The sequence below is a fragment of the Nicotiana tomentosiformis genome, chromosome 7 (genome assembly GCF_000390325.3).
Source record: "Nicotiana tomentosiformis chromosome 7, ASM39032v3, whole genome shotgun sequence".
NCBI classification, from domain to species: domain Eukaryota; kingdom Viridiplantae; phylum Streptophyta; class Magnoliopsida; order Solanales; family Solanaceae; genus Nicotiana; species Nicotiana tomentosiformis.
In genome coordinates, this window is record NC_090818.1 from 60,409,148 (window position 1) to 60,422,053 (window position 12,906).

Here is a 12,906-nt window from a genome sequence, read left to right on the forward strand (position 1 = left end):
GAGCTTCAGATTTCAGGTATAGGTCAAACACCAAGTTCGAAGTCATTATCGAGCTCGGGTTCGAATCGAACTATGATGAGATGATTTCGAGCTTAAGGGGCAGAGGCCAACCGATACCGAGCCCAAATCATCCCTGATCTCGAGTCCACATCGAGCTCTAGAAGCAATACCGACCGGCACCGAGGCCGATCGAGCTCGAGCTCACAGACAAGAGCCGTTACAAACACACTAAGGGAGAGAATCTCGGCGAAAATTAGGGAAAAACTGATTTATCATGGGTTCTCTACTATGTATTTTTAATTATATCTAAAGTAGGATCCTCCACTATAAAGAGGATGTCTACATTTCTGTAGAGGGCGGTTCTTTGGCTTACATTGTAAATTCAAGCACCATACACTCCTATATTTAAGAGTTATTCTTTTAAAATTCATAAATTGATTCATCTTGCTTAGTTCTAAAAATCATCTTTTTCCAACCTTGTTTATTTGGTATCCGTATTTGAGATTTCTATTTATCCTTACAATTTGTACTAAGATATACCACATATCCTTAGAACTACGTACAAATTAAACTCTATCCGTTTTTCGAGTAAACAAACTAAATTTTAGGTTAGACCGTTCTATGGTAGCTCGGGGGAGACGGTAAAAAAAACTGAAATAGATTTGACTTCATAAAATTTAATGTAAATATATATTGGGTAATTTAAATTTAAATTATTGAGTCATGCTCACTATAAACTGTTTATTTGGCTAGTAGGTATCCCTATTAAATATCCACAGTCCTAAAAAGTGACATAGCCTAACACTCACTCTCGCACATGTGGCTAAATAGCTCAAGGATGTACCCTTTTTGAGGATTATGAGTAGGCCAAGAATTGTATTTCATTAAAATGTCATTGTCGTAACTCGTAAGAAGTAAAGAGCTGCCAAACTATAACAAACCAAGTAAAAAAGGTGGGCCTTTGAAATCCTATTGCTCCTTTGCAAATTGCGACTTTTCCTGCAAATTGTTTTTGCTCTCATCCAATCCTCCTCAGCACCTCGAGAAGCTAGTGGCCCTAAAAATCACAATGATTTAGGTCAACTGTTTCATATTCTTTTTCCATTTAATATGACTTTATTCTCTTTTTTACTCACATGCTATCCGAAATTTATTAGCTCGATTAATCCTAGGTCGCGTTGAGTAAATTCACTCAGGGAATTGGCCGTTTCCTAACAAAAGTTCTCTATTTTTCGGACTCAAACAAAAACCTTTAGTTCATGGTAGAAGAACTTAAATCATCTCGTGATACTCCCTGATGGTCCATTTGATATGTGATATGATGTATTATTTTCTTCAAGATAAATATTTTAACTGGCAAAATTATATAATAAATAATTTCAAGTTCTTGATTGAGTCTTGAGGAAAGTAACATATATTAATTGTACATCGTAGATGAACATGAGGATAGTGCTTTGACGATAATTTAACCACTCAAAGTAACCAATTATACTCTCAAAAGAATTGACATAAAATAGGTAAAATAGTTATAAGAGAAAGAACTGCCACCATTACTAGCACATGTCATTTCCCTCACTTGGTACAATAACAATTTAAAAAACAACCAACGTAGTAAAAATGAATTAATCAAGGAAAATATTTTATAAGGAAATTGTTTCCTTTAAAAAAAAAGTACAGTTGAATTTGTAACGTGATTTATGGACACATGAATTAAATTGATCTGATTAATAAGATAACTAAGGATAAAAGAAACAAAATAAAAATACTTAAAGAAATAACAAGCTTAGACTTCATGCTGGTCCCACCGAAACTAAGAACAATTAGAAAATCTTAGTAGCAATTATATAAAGCTTTGTCAAAATGTGTCATCACCCAAACTTCCTCCGTATAACGTCATGACGGCACCTAATCTCTACGACTAGGTAAGCCTAACAAATTGCAAAAAATAACAAAACGAAAGTAAAACTTGGCAACTAACATGAGTGGATAACTGAATAACTAGTAACAATGCCGCTCGGCATGTACAATAACCAATACTCTATAAATACATAGTCTTTCCAAAACCCGAAACATCGTAAGTCACAAGCTATAGAAGGAAAATAGCATCTCTATATGCCAGAGTCAAATAAAAGGAATACATGAAGTATTTGACATAGGGGAGAATAGAGGGGGACTCCTAGGCCTGCGGACGCGAGCAGATGTACCTTGAAATCTCGGGAACAGCAGCAAATGCACAACTAATAGCGAGGCTGGTATGATGAACCTGGATCTACACACGAAAACATGTGCAGAAGAGTAGCATGAGTACACCACAATGGTACCCAGTAAGTGTCAAGCCTAACCTCGGTCGAGTAGTGACGAGGTCAGGTCAGGCCCACTGGTAAATAATAAATAAGGCATGAGAATATACAGTATAATGAGAGACTAGAATTTAATAAAAGAAAACACAGCAAGGCAACAATACAACACACAAGGGTAAACAGCAGGGGAACTCCCGAGGTACTGTCTCGTAGTCTCAAAAGTGAATATACAGAGAGAACTCCCGAGGTACCGCCTCGTAGTCTCAAAAGTAAATATGCAGGGAGAACTCCCGAGTTACCGCCTCGTAGTCTCAAATGTAAATATACAGGGAGAACTCCCGAGGAACCGCCTCGTAGTCTAAAAAATAAATGTGCAAGGAGAACTCCCGAGAAACCGCCTCGTAGTCTCAAAAGTAAACACACTGCTCAAACTGATAAATACAACAGTTAACAGCAAGATTTCTACAGTTATACTAATAAAGAACAAGGAAAAGCAAGAAAATCAACTAGGCATGCTTCAGAGAGTTCAAATAAGCAGTTAAAGCATGTAGACATGCGATATTAGACTAAACAGGATAACTACACATATTGGAATAGCTCAATTAAGAATGAAAAACAGACTAATACTCATTTAAACGGTATAACTCAAATTAAAGGAAAAACATGTTGCTACTCAGTAAAATAAATCAGGTTTTACAACAAATAGCTCGTGTACGTACTCGTCACCTCATGTACACGGCGCTCACATATCACAACAGTACCAAATCCAAAGGGGATTTCTCCCACCAAGGTTAGGCAAGCCACTTACCTCGAACCAAGCTCAATCAATCGGTAACAATTCCTTTTCCACGAATATCCGACTCCGAATGGCCCAAATCTAGCCAGAATCAATTACGTACCATAAATACAACTATAAGAAACTAATCTAATTAGTGAAATCAAAGCTAAATCAAGAGATTAGAAAATTGCCCCAAAAAGCCTCCCCGGACCCACATCTTGAAATTGGGTAAAAGTCACAAAATATGAACACCCATTCACTCACGAGCCCGATTATGTAATTTATTTTGGAATCCGGCCTCAATTTGAGGTCTAAATCCCCATTTTATAAAAATCCCTAAATCTACCCAAAACCCCCAATTTTCACCATGAAAACACAAGATTTTTGGTTAAAATCTTAGGAAATATAGTGAAAGATTGAAAGAAACTAGTTTAGAATCACTTACCAATGATTAGGGGAAGAAAGGTTCTTTGAAAAACACCTCTAGGTTTTTTTGTGGAAAGGTATGAAGAGGGATGTCGCTGAGTATGTGGCTGAATGCTTAGTGTGTCAGCTGGTTAAGGCTGAGCACCAAAGACTAGCAGGACCCTTACAGCCAGTTCAGATACCGCAGTGGAAGTGGGACGAGATAACGATGGACTTTGTCTCTGGATTGCCGAAGACTGCGAGGCAACATGACGCCAGAAACATTTGAGAGAATGAACCAAAATCCCGTCTAAGTCCCATTTTGATCAGTTGCAGATGTCGCATTTGCGACCTGGGGTTCGCAAATGCGAACCCCGCAAATGTGAAGAATCAATCGCAAATGCGAAGATCTTCACATCTCTGATTCAATCGCAAAATGCGATGAATTGTTCGCAAATGCGAAATGGCCTGAATGGAAATGCGAAGTAGCTCCCTTCCCCAGTCCTCATTGCAAAAGCGAAGACTTGGTCGCAATTGCACAACTGGGTCTCTTCGCAAATGCGAAGGTTATGTTCGCAAATATGAAACTGACAGGTTTGCTGCCATATAGCAAATGCGAGGTCTGACCTCGCAAATGCGAGATCAGAGGCCTACACCAGAACTGGGACACACCAGTAATATTTTCTAAGTCCAATTCACTCTATAGCCTATCCGAAACTCGCTCGAGCCCTCGGGGCTCTAAACCAATTATGCACACAAATCTAAAAATATCATACGAACTTGCTCGCGCAATCAAATCGCTAAAATAACACCTAAAACTATGAATTTAGCATCAAATCAAAGGAGATTTTCAAGAAAATTTGAAACTTCTATTTTCACAACCGGACATCCGAATCACGTCAAACCAACTCCGTTTCTCGCCAAATTTGACAGACAAGTCATAAATATAGTATTGGACCTATACCGAGTTTTGGAATAAAAATACGGATCCGATATCCAAAAAGTCAAACATTGGTCAAACATTTCAAAGTCATTAAGCCTTTAACTTTTAAATTTCAACAAAGTGCGATAACTCGAGCTAGGGACTTCCGAATTTAATTCTGGGCATACGCTCAAGTCCCAAATCACGATATGGACCCACCAGGATCGTCAAAACCCGAATCTGGGTCCATTTGCTCAAAACATTGACCGAAGTCAACTCAAATAGATTTTAAGGCAAAAATTTTATATTTTCTCAGTTTTTAACATAAAAGCTTTCCGAAAAAACACCCGGACTATGCATGCAAATTGAGGAAAGCTAAATGAGATATTTAAGGCTTCAAAGCGCAGAATTAGGTACTAAAACATAAGATGACCTATCAGGTCATCACATTCTCCACCTCTAAAATAATTGTTCGTCCTCGAACGGACATAGAAAAGTACCTGAGCTGGTGAAAAGGTGGGGATATCTACTCTGTATGTCCGACTCAGACTCCCAAGTAGCTGCCTCGATTGGCTGACCTCTCCACTACACTCGAACTAAAGGATAACTCTTTGACCTCAACTGACGAACTTGCTGGGCTAAAATAGCCACCGGCTCCTCCTCGTAAGTCAAATCCTTGTCCAACTAGACAGAGCTGAAATCTAACACGTGAGACGGATCACCGTGATACTTCCAGAGCATCGAAACATGGTATACTAGATGAACTCCTGCTAGGATGGGAGACATGGCAAGCTCATAAGCAACCTCCCCAATACGTCGCAACACCTCAAATGGGCCGATAAACCTTGGGCTCAGCTTGCCCTTCTTTCCGAACCTCATAACACCCTTCATAGGTGACACTCGGAGCAAGACACGTTCCCCAACCATGAATGCAACATCGCGAACCTTCTGATTCGCATAACTCTTCTATCTGGATTGGGCTGTGCGAAGTCAATCCCGAATCACCTTAACCTTTTCCAAAGCATCCTGAACCAAGTATGTACCTAATAATCTAGCCTCACCCGGCTCGAACCAACCCACTGGAGACCGACACCGCCTACCATACAAAGCCTCATACGGTGCCATCTAGATGCGTGACTGATAACTGTTGTTATAGAAAAACTCCACAAGTAGCAAGAACTGATCCCAAGAACCTCCAAAATCTATCACACATGCACGAAGCATATCCTCTAATATCTAAATAGTGCGCTCGGACTGTCCGTTCGTCTGAGGGTGAAGTGTTGTGCTCAGCTCCACTCGAGTACCCAACTCATAGTGTATGGCCTTCCAGAACCATGATGTAAATTGCGTACCCCGGTCAGAGAACCTTCTGATTCACATAACTCTTCTGTCTGGATTGAGCTGTGCGAAGTCAATCCCGAATCACCTTAACCTTTTCCAAAGCATCTTGAACCAAGTTTGTACCTAATAATCTAGCCTCACCCGACTCGAACCAACCCACTGGAGACCGACACCGCCTACCATACAAAGCCTCATACGGTGCCATCTGGATGCTCGACTGATAACTGTTGTTGTAGGAAAACTCCACAAGTGGAAAGAACTGATCCCAAGAACCTCCAAAATCTATCACACACGCATGAAACATATCCTCTAATATCTAAATAGTGCACTCGGACTGTCCGTCCGTCTGAGGGTGAAGTGTTGTACTCAGCTCCACTCGAGCACCCAACTCATGGTGTATGGCCTTCCAGAATCGTGATGTAAATTGCGTACCCCGCTCAGAGATGATAGGTACCGATACGCCATGAAGCCTGATGATCTCGCGGATATAAATTCGAGCCATCTGCTCGGAAGGATAGGTAGTCATCATAGGAAGGAAATGAGCTGACTTGGTCAGCCTATCCACAATCACCCAAACTGCATCAAACTTTCGCTAGGTCCGTTGAAGTCCAATCACGAAATCCTTAGTGATCCGTTCCCATTTCCACTCTGAAATCTCTAACTTCTGAAGCAATCCACCTGGCCGCTGATGCTCATACTTTACCTGTTGGCAATTCAGATACCGAGCTACATATTCCACTATGCCCTTCTTCATTCTTCTCCACCAGTAATACTGCCTCAAGTCCTGGTACATCTTCGCGGCATCCGGATGAATGGAGTACCGCGAGCTGTGAGCCTCCTGGAGAATCAACTCACGCAACCCATTTATATTGGGCATACATAGCCTTCCCTGCATCCTCAATGCACCATCATCCCCAATAGTGACCTCCTTAGCATCACTGTGCTGAATTGTGTTCCTAAGGATAAGCAGATAGGGGTCATCATACTGACGCTCCTTGATACGATCATAAAGAGAAGACCGAGAGACCACACAAGCCAATACTCGACTCAGCTAAAAAATATCCAATCTTACAAACTGGCTGGCTAAGGCCTGGAAATACAATGCCAATGGCCTCTCTGTTGTTGGTAGATATGATAAACTCCCCAAACTCTCTGCCCGGCGACTCAAAGCATCGACCACCATATTGGCCTTCCCCGGATGGTACAAAATGGTGATATCATAGTCCTTAAGTAACTCCAACCACCTCTGTTGATGCAAGTTAAGATCTTTTTGCTTGAACTGATGCTGCAAACTTCGATGATCGGTGTAAATCTCACAAGGGACACCGTACAAATAGTGCCGCCAAATCTTCAAGGCATGAACAATAGCTGCTAACTCCAGGTCGTGGATAAGATATTTCTTTTCATGCACCTTCAGTTATCTGGATGCATAGGAAATTGCCCTACCGTCCTGCATCAACACCGCGCCGAGACCAATTCGCGATGCATCACAATATATGGTATAAGATCCTGAACCTGTAGGCAATACCAATACTGGAGTTGTAGTTAAAGCTATCTTGAGCTTCTGAAAGATCTCTTCACACTCCTCTGTCCATCTGAACGGAGCACTCCTCTGGGTCAACTAGGTCATATGTGTTGCAGTAGATGAGAATCCTTCTACAAAATGACTGTAATACTCTGCCAAACCAAGAAAACTCCGGATCTCCATAGCTGATGACGGTCTAGGTTAACTCTGCACTGCTTCCACCTTCTTTGGATCCACCTTGATCCCATCACTCGATACTACATGACCCAAGAATGCCACTGAGTCTAGCCAAAATTCACACTTTAAAATTTTTTTGCATATAACTTCTTTTCTCTCAAGGTCGGAAGCACAGTCCTCAGGTGCTGCTCATGATCCTCCCGAGTTCGGGAGTACACCATAATGTCGTCAATAAACACAATGACGAAAGATTCAAGATAAGGCCGGAACACACTGTGCATCAAGTGCATAAAAGCTGCTGGGGAATTGGTCAGCCCAAATGACATCACAAGAAACTCGTAGTGACCATACTGAGTCCTGAAAGCGGTCTTCGGGATATCTGGCTCCCGAATCTTTAACTGATGATAGCTGAAACGTAAATCAATCTTGGAAAACACCATGGCACCCTGTAGCTAATCAAATAAATCATTAATACGAGGCAATGGATACCTATTCTTCACTGTAACATTGTTCAGTTGGCGATAATCAATGCACATATGCATAGAACCATCCTTTTTCTTCACAAACAAGACAGGAGCACCCCAAGGTGACACACTAGGCTGAATGAAGCCCTTATCAAGCAATTCATGTAACTACTCTTTCAATTCCTTTAACTCGGGAAGATCCATACGATACGAAGGAATAAAGATGGGCTGAGTGCCCGGCAACAAATCAATGCCAAAATCAATATCTCTGTCGGGCGGCATGCTCGGAAGATAAGCTAGAAACACATCTGGAAAGTACCTTACTACTGGGACTGACTCAACTGTAGGGGCATTAATACTTACATCTCTCACATAAGCTAGATAAGCATTACACCCCTTCTCAACCATTCATTGAGCTTTAAGAAATGAAATGACTCTGCTGGGAGTATACTCTAAGGTACCTCTCCACTCTAATCGTGGTAATCCTGGAATAGCCAGTGTTACGATCTTAGCGTGACAATCAAGAATATGGGGTGACAACCACTCCATGCCCAAGATAACATCAAAGTCTACCATACTGAGCAATAATGAATCAGCTATGGTCTTAAAACCACTAAGAGCAATCAGACACGACTGATACACGTGGTCTACAACAAGAGAATCTCCCACAGGAGTAGACACATAAATAGGGGAACTCAAGGAATCACGAGATACGCCCAAATACGGGGCAAAATAAGAGGACACATAGGAATAAGTAGAGCCTGGATCAAATAAAACTGACGTATCTCTATGACTGACCGAAATAATACCTGTAATGATAAAGTCGGAAGCATCTACGATCTGGCCTGGCCTCCCCCTCTAGGGTGACCTCGACCTCCCCGACCTCCACCTCGAGCTGGTTGAGCAAGTGGGGCGGTAGCTGGTGCTAGAATCATAGCCTGAGGACCTGGTGGATCACGCGGTGGCTGAGAAGTCTGTGGAGGTGCACCCTCCTAAGTCTGGGGCAATCCCTCACCATATGGCGGGTGTCGCCACACTCAAAATAAGCCCTCGGAGAGCATGGCTATTATGACTGGCTCGGGCCAGGTCTGCTGGACTGACCGCTAAAAGCACCCCGTGCAGGAGGCACACTAGACACTGGTGGTGCATAATAAGGCTCATGGGGCCTATAAGGGGACAGAATACCACTGGCGGCTAGAAGAGCTGAATGAATGGGGCGACTCACATAACCCCTACTATGGCGAACTGTAGCTGGGGAACGAGTACCACTATAAATGCCAGACTCTCGAGACCTCTTGGCCTCCCTCTCCTCTCTATCCCGAGCAAGCATGCCCTCCAATCTCCTAGCAATACTCACAACCTGCTGGTAAGGAATATCCATCTCCAGCTCCCTGACCATACTAATTCTAATACTGGGGTGGAGTCCCTCAATAAACCGACGAACCCTCTCCCAAACTGTGGCAACCAAGGCCGGTGCATGTCGGGCCAAATCACTGAAGCGAACTGCATACTCTGACACAGTCATAGCACCCTGGCGCAACTGCTCAAACTTCACGTCATGCGTCTCTGAGACTCTAGGGAACATACTCCCTCAAGAACATATCCGAGAACTGAGTCCATGTAATTGAAGCTGCCTCAGTCGGACTACTCAACTCATAAGCACGCCACCACTGATAGGCTACTCCTCTAAGCTGGAATGCAGTAAAAGAAACCCCACTCAACTCTACTACACCCATAGTGCAGAGAATACGGTGACACTCTTCCAGAAAACCCCGGTCATCCTCTGACGCCAATCCACTGAAGGTAGGAGGGTAGTACTTCTTGTACCTCTCAAGTCCAAGCTGCTCCGCCTCAGAAACTGCTACCATAACTGCAGCTACTGGCTGCATCGGTAAAATCTTCGAAACCTGGTCGACCTGAACCCGCTGCTCTGGAGTACTGGCGATGGGAGTCTGCCCTCAGATGCCTGCCCTCCAGCTGGAGCTACTGGGGGATCCTCTGTCGCAGCTCGAGCGGGTGCTCTGGCTGCACCGTGTGGATGTCCTCGACCTCTACCCCGGCCCCAGCCTCTCATGGCTCTAGCAGGGGGCGCGGGTGCCTGGTCATCAAATGCGCCTATACATGTCCTCACCATCTGTGAGAGAATAGAATACAGAAGTTTAGAATTTTGAAGTCAACAATTTTCGCATGACAAGGAATCAAGGAGCGTAATTTTCCCTAACAGTTCCATAGTCTCCCGAAGATAAGTACAAACGTCTCTGTACCAATCCGCGAGACTCTAATAAACTGGCTTGTGACTCACGACACCTATGAACCTAGAGCTCTGATACCAACTTGTCACGACCCAAACTCCCTCTGTATAACATCGTGACGGCACTTAGTTGCTACGACAAGGTAAGCCTAACAAATTGCAAAAAATAACAAAACGAAAGTAAAACTTGACAACTAACAGGAGTGGATAACTGAATAACTAGTAACAATGCCGCTCGGCATGTACAATAACCAATACTCTATAAATACACAGTCTTCCCCAAATCCGAAACATCGTAAGTCATAAGATACAGAAGAAAAATAGCATCTCTATGCGCCATAGTCAAATAAAAGGAATACAAGAAGTGTTTAACATAGGGGAGAATAAAGGGGGACTCCTAGGTCTGCGGACGCGAGCAGATGTACCTTGAAGTCTCCAGAACAGCAGCAAATACATAACTAATAGCGAGGCTGGTATGATAAACCTGGATCTGCACACGAAAACATGTGCATAAGAGTAGCACACGAAAACATGTGCATAAGAGGTCAGGTCAGTCCCACTGGTAAATAATAAATAAGGCACGAGAATATACAGTATAATGAGAGACTAGAATTTAACAAAAGGAAACACAGCAAGGCAACAGTACAACACACAGGGGTAGACAGCAGGGGATCTCCCGAGATACCGTCTCGTAGTCCAAAAATAAATATACATGGAGAACTCTCGAGGTACCGCTTCGTAGTCTCAAAAGTAAATATACAGGGAGAACTCCCGAGGTACCGCCTCGTAGTCTCAAAAGTAAATATGAAGGGAGACCTCCCGAGGTACCGCCTCGTAGTCTCAAAAGTAAATGTGTGGTACCTCGGTAGTCTCAAAAGTAAATATGCAGGGAGAACTCCTGAGGAACCGCCTCGTAGTCTCAAAAGTAAATGTGTAGGAAGAACTCCCGAGGAACCGTCTCGTAGTCTCAAAAGTAAACACACAGCTCAAACTGATAAGTACAATAGTTAACAACAAGATTTCTACAGTTATACTGATAAAGAACAAGGAAAAGCACGTAGACATGCAATATTAGACTAAACAAGATAACTACACATATTGGAATAGATCAATTAAGAATGAAAAACAGACTAATACTCATTTAAACAGTATAACTCAAATTAAAGGAAAAGCAGGTTGCTACTCAGTAAAATAAATCAGGTTTTACAACAAATAGCTCGTGTACGTACTCGTCACCTCATGTACACGGCGCTCACATATCACAACAGTACCAAATCCTAAGGAGATTTCCCCCACCAAGGTTAGGCAAGCCACTTACCTCGAACCAAGCTCAATCAATTGGTAACAATTTTTTTTCCACGAATATCCGACTCTGAATGGTCCAAATCTAGCCAGAATCAATTACGTACCATAAATACAACTATAAGAAACTAATCTAATTAATAAAATCAAATCTAAAGCAAGAAATTAAAAAATTGCTCCAAAAAGCCTCCCCGGACCCACGTCTCGGAATTGAGTAAAAGTCACAAAATATGAACACTCATTCACTCACGAGCCCGGTTATATAATTTATTTGGAATCCGACCTCAATTTGAGGTCTAAATCCCCATTTTATAAAAATCCCTAAATCTACCCAAAAACCCCAATTTCCACCATGAAAACACAAAATTTTTGGTTGAAATCTTAGGAAATATAGTGAAAGATTGAAAGAAACTAGTTTAGAATCACTTACCAATGATTAGGGGAAGAAAGGTTCTTTGAAAAATCACCTCTAGGATTTTTTGTGGAAAGGTATGAAGAGGGATGTCACTGAGTATGTGGCTGAATGCTTAGTGTGTCAGCTGGTTAAGGCTGAGCACCAGAGACCAGCAGGACCCTTACAGCCAGTTCAGATACCGCAGTGGAAGTGGGACGAGATAGCGATGGACTTTGTCTATGGATTGTCGAAGACTGCGAGGCAACATGACGCTAGAAAAATTTGAGAGAATGAACCAAAATCCCGTCTAAGTCCCATTTTGATCAGTTGCAGATGTCGCATTTGCGACCTGGGGTTCGCAAATGCGAACCCCGCAAATGTGAAGAATCAATCGCAAATGCAAAGATCTTCACATCTCTGCTTCCATCGCAAATGCGATGAATTGTTCGCAAGTGCGCAATGGCCTGATTGCAAATACGAAGTAGCTCCCTCCCCCCAGTCCTCATTGCAAAAGCGAAGACTTGGTCGCAATTGCACAACTAGGTCTCTTCGCAAATGCGAAGGTTATGTTCGCAAACGCGAAACTGACAGGTTTGCTACCATATAGCAAATGCGAGGTCTGACCTCGCAAATGCGAGATCAGAGGCCTACACCAGAACTGGGACACACCAGCAATATTTTCTAAGTCCAATCCACTCCATAGCCTATCCGAAACCCGCTCGAGCCCTCGGGGCTCTAAACCAATTATGCACAAAAATCTAAAAATATCATACGAACTTGCTCGCGTGATCAAATCGCCAAAATAATATTTAAAACTACGAATTTAGCATAAAATCAAAGGAGATTTTCAAGAAAACTTTGAAATTTCTATTTTCACAACCGGACGTTCGAATCACGTCAAACCAACTCCGTTTCTCGCCAAATTTGACATACAAGTCATAAATATAGTATTGGACCTATACCGAGTTTTGAAACCAAAATACGGACCCGCTATCCAAAAAGTCAAACATTGGTCAAACATTACAAAGTCATTAAGCCTTTAACTTT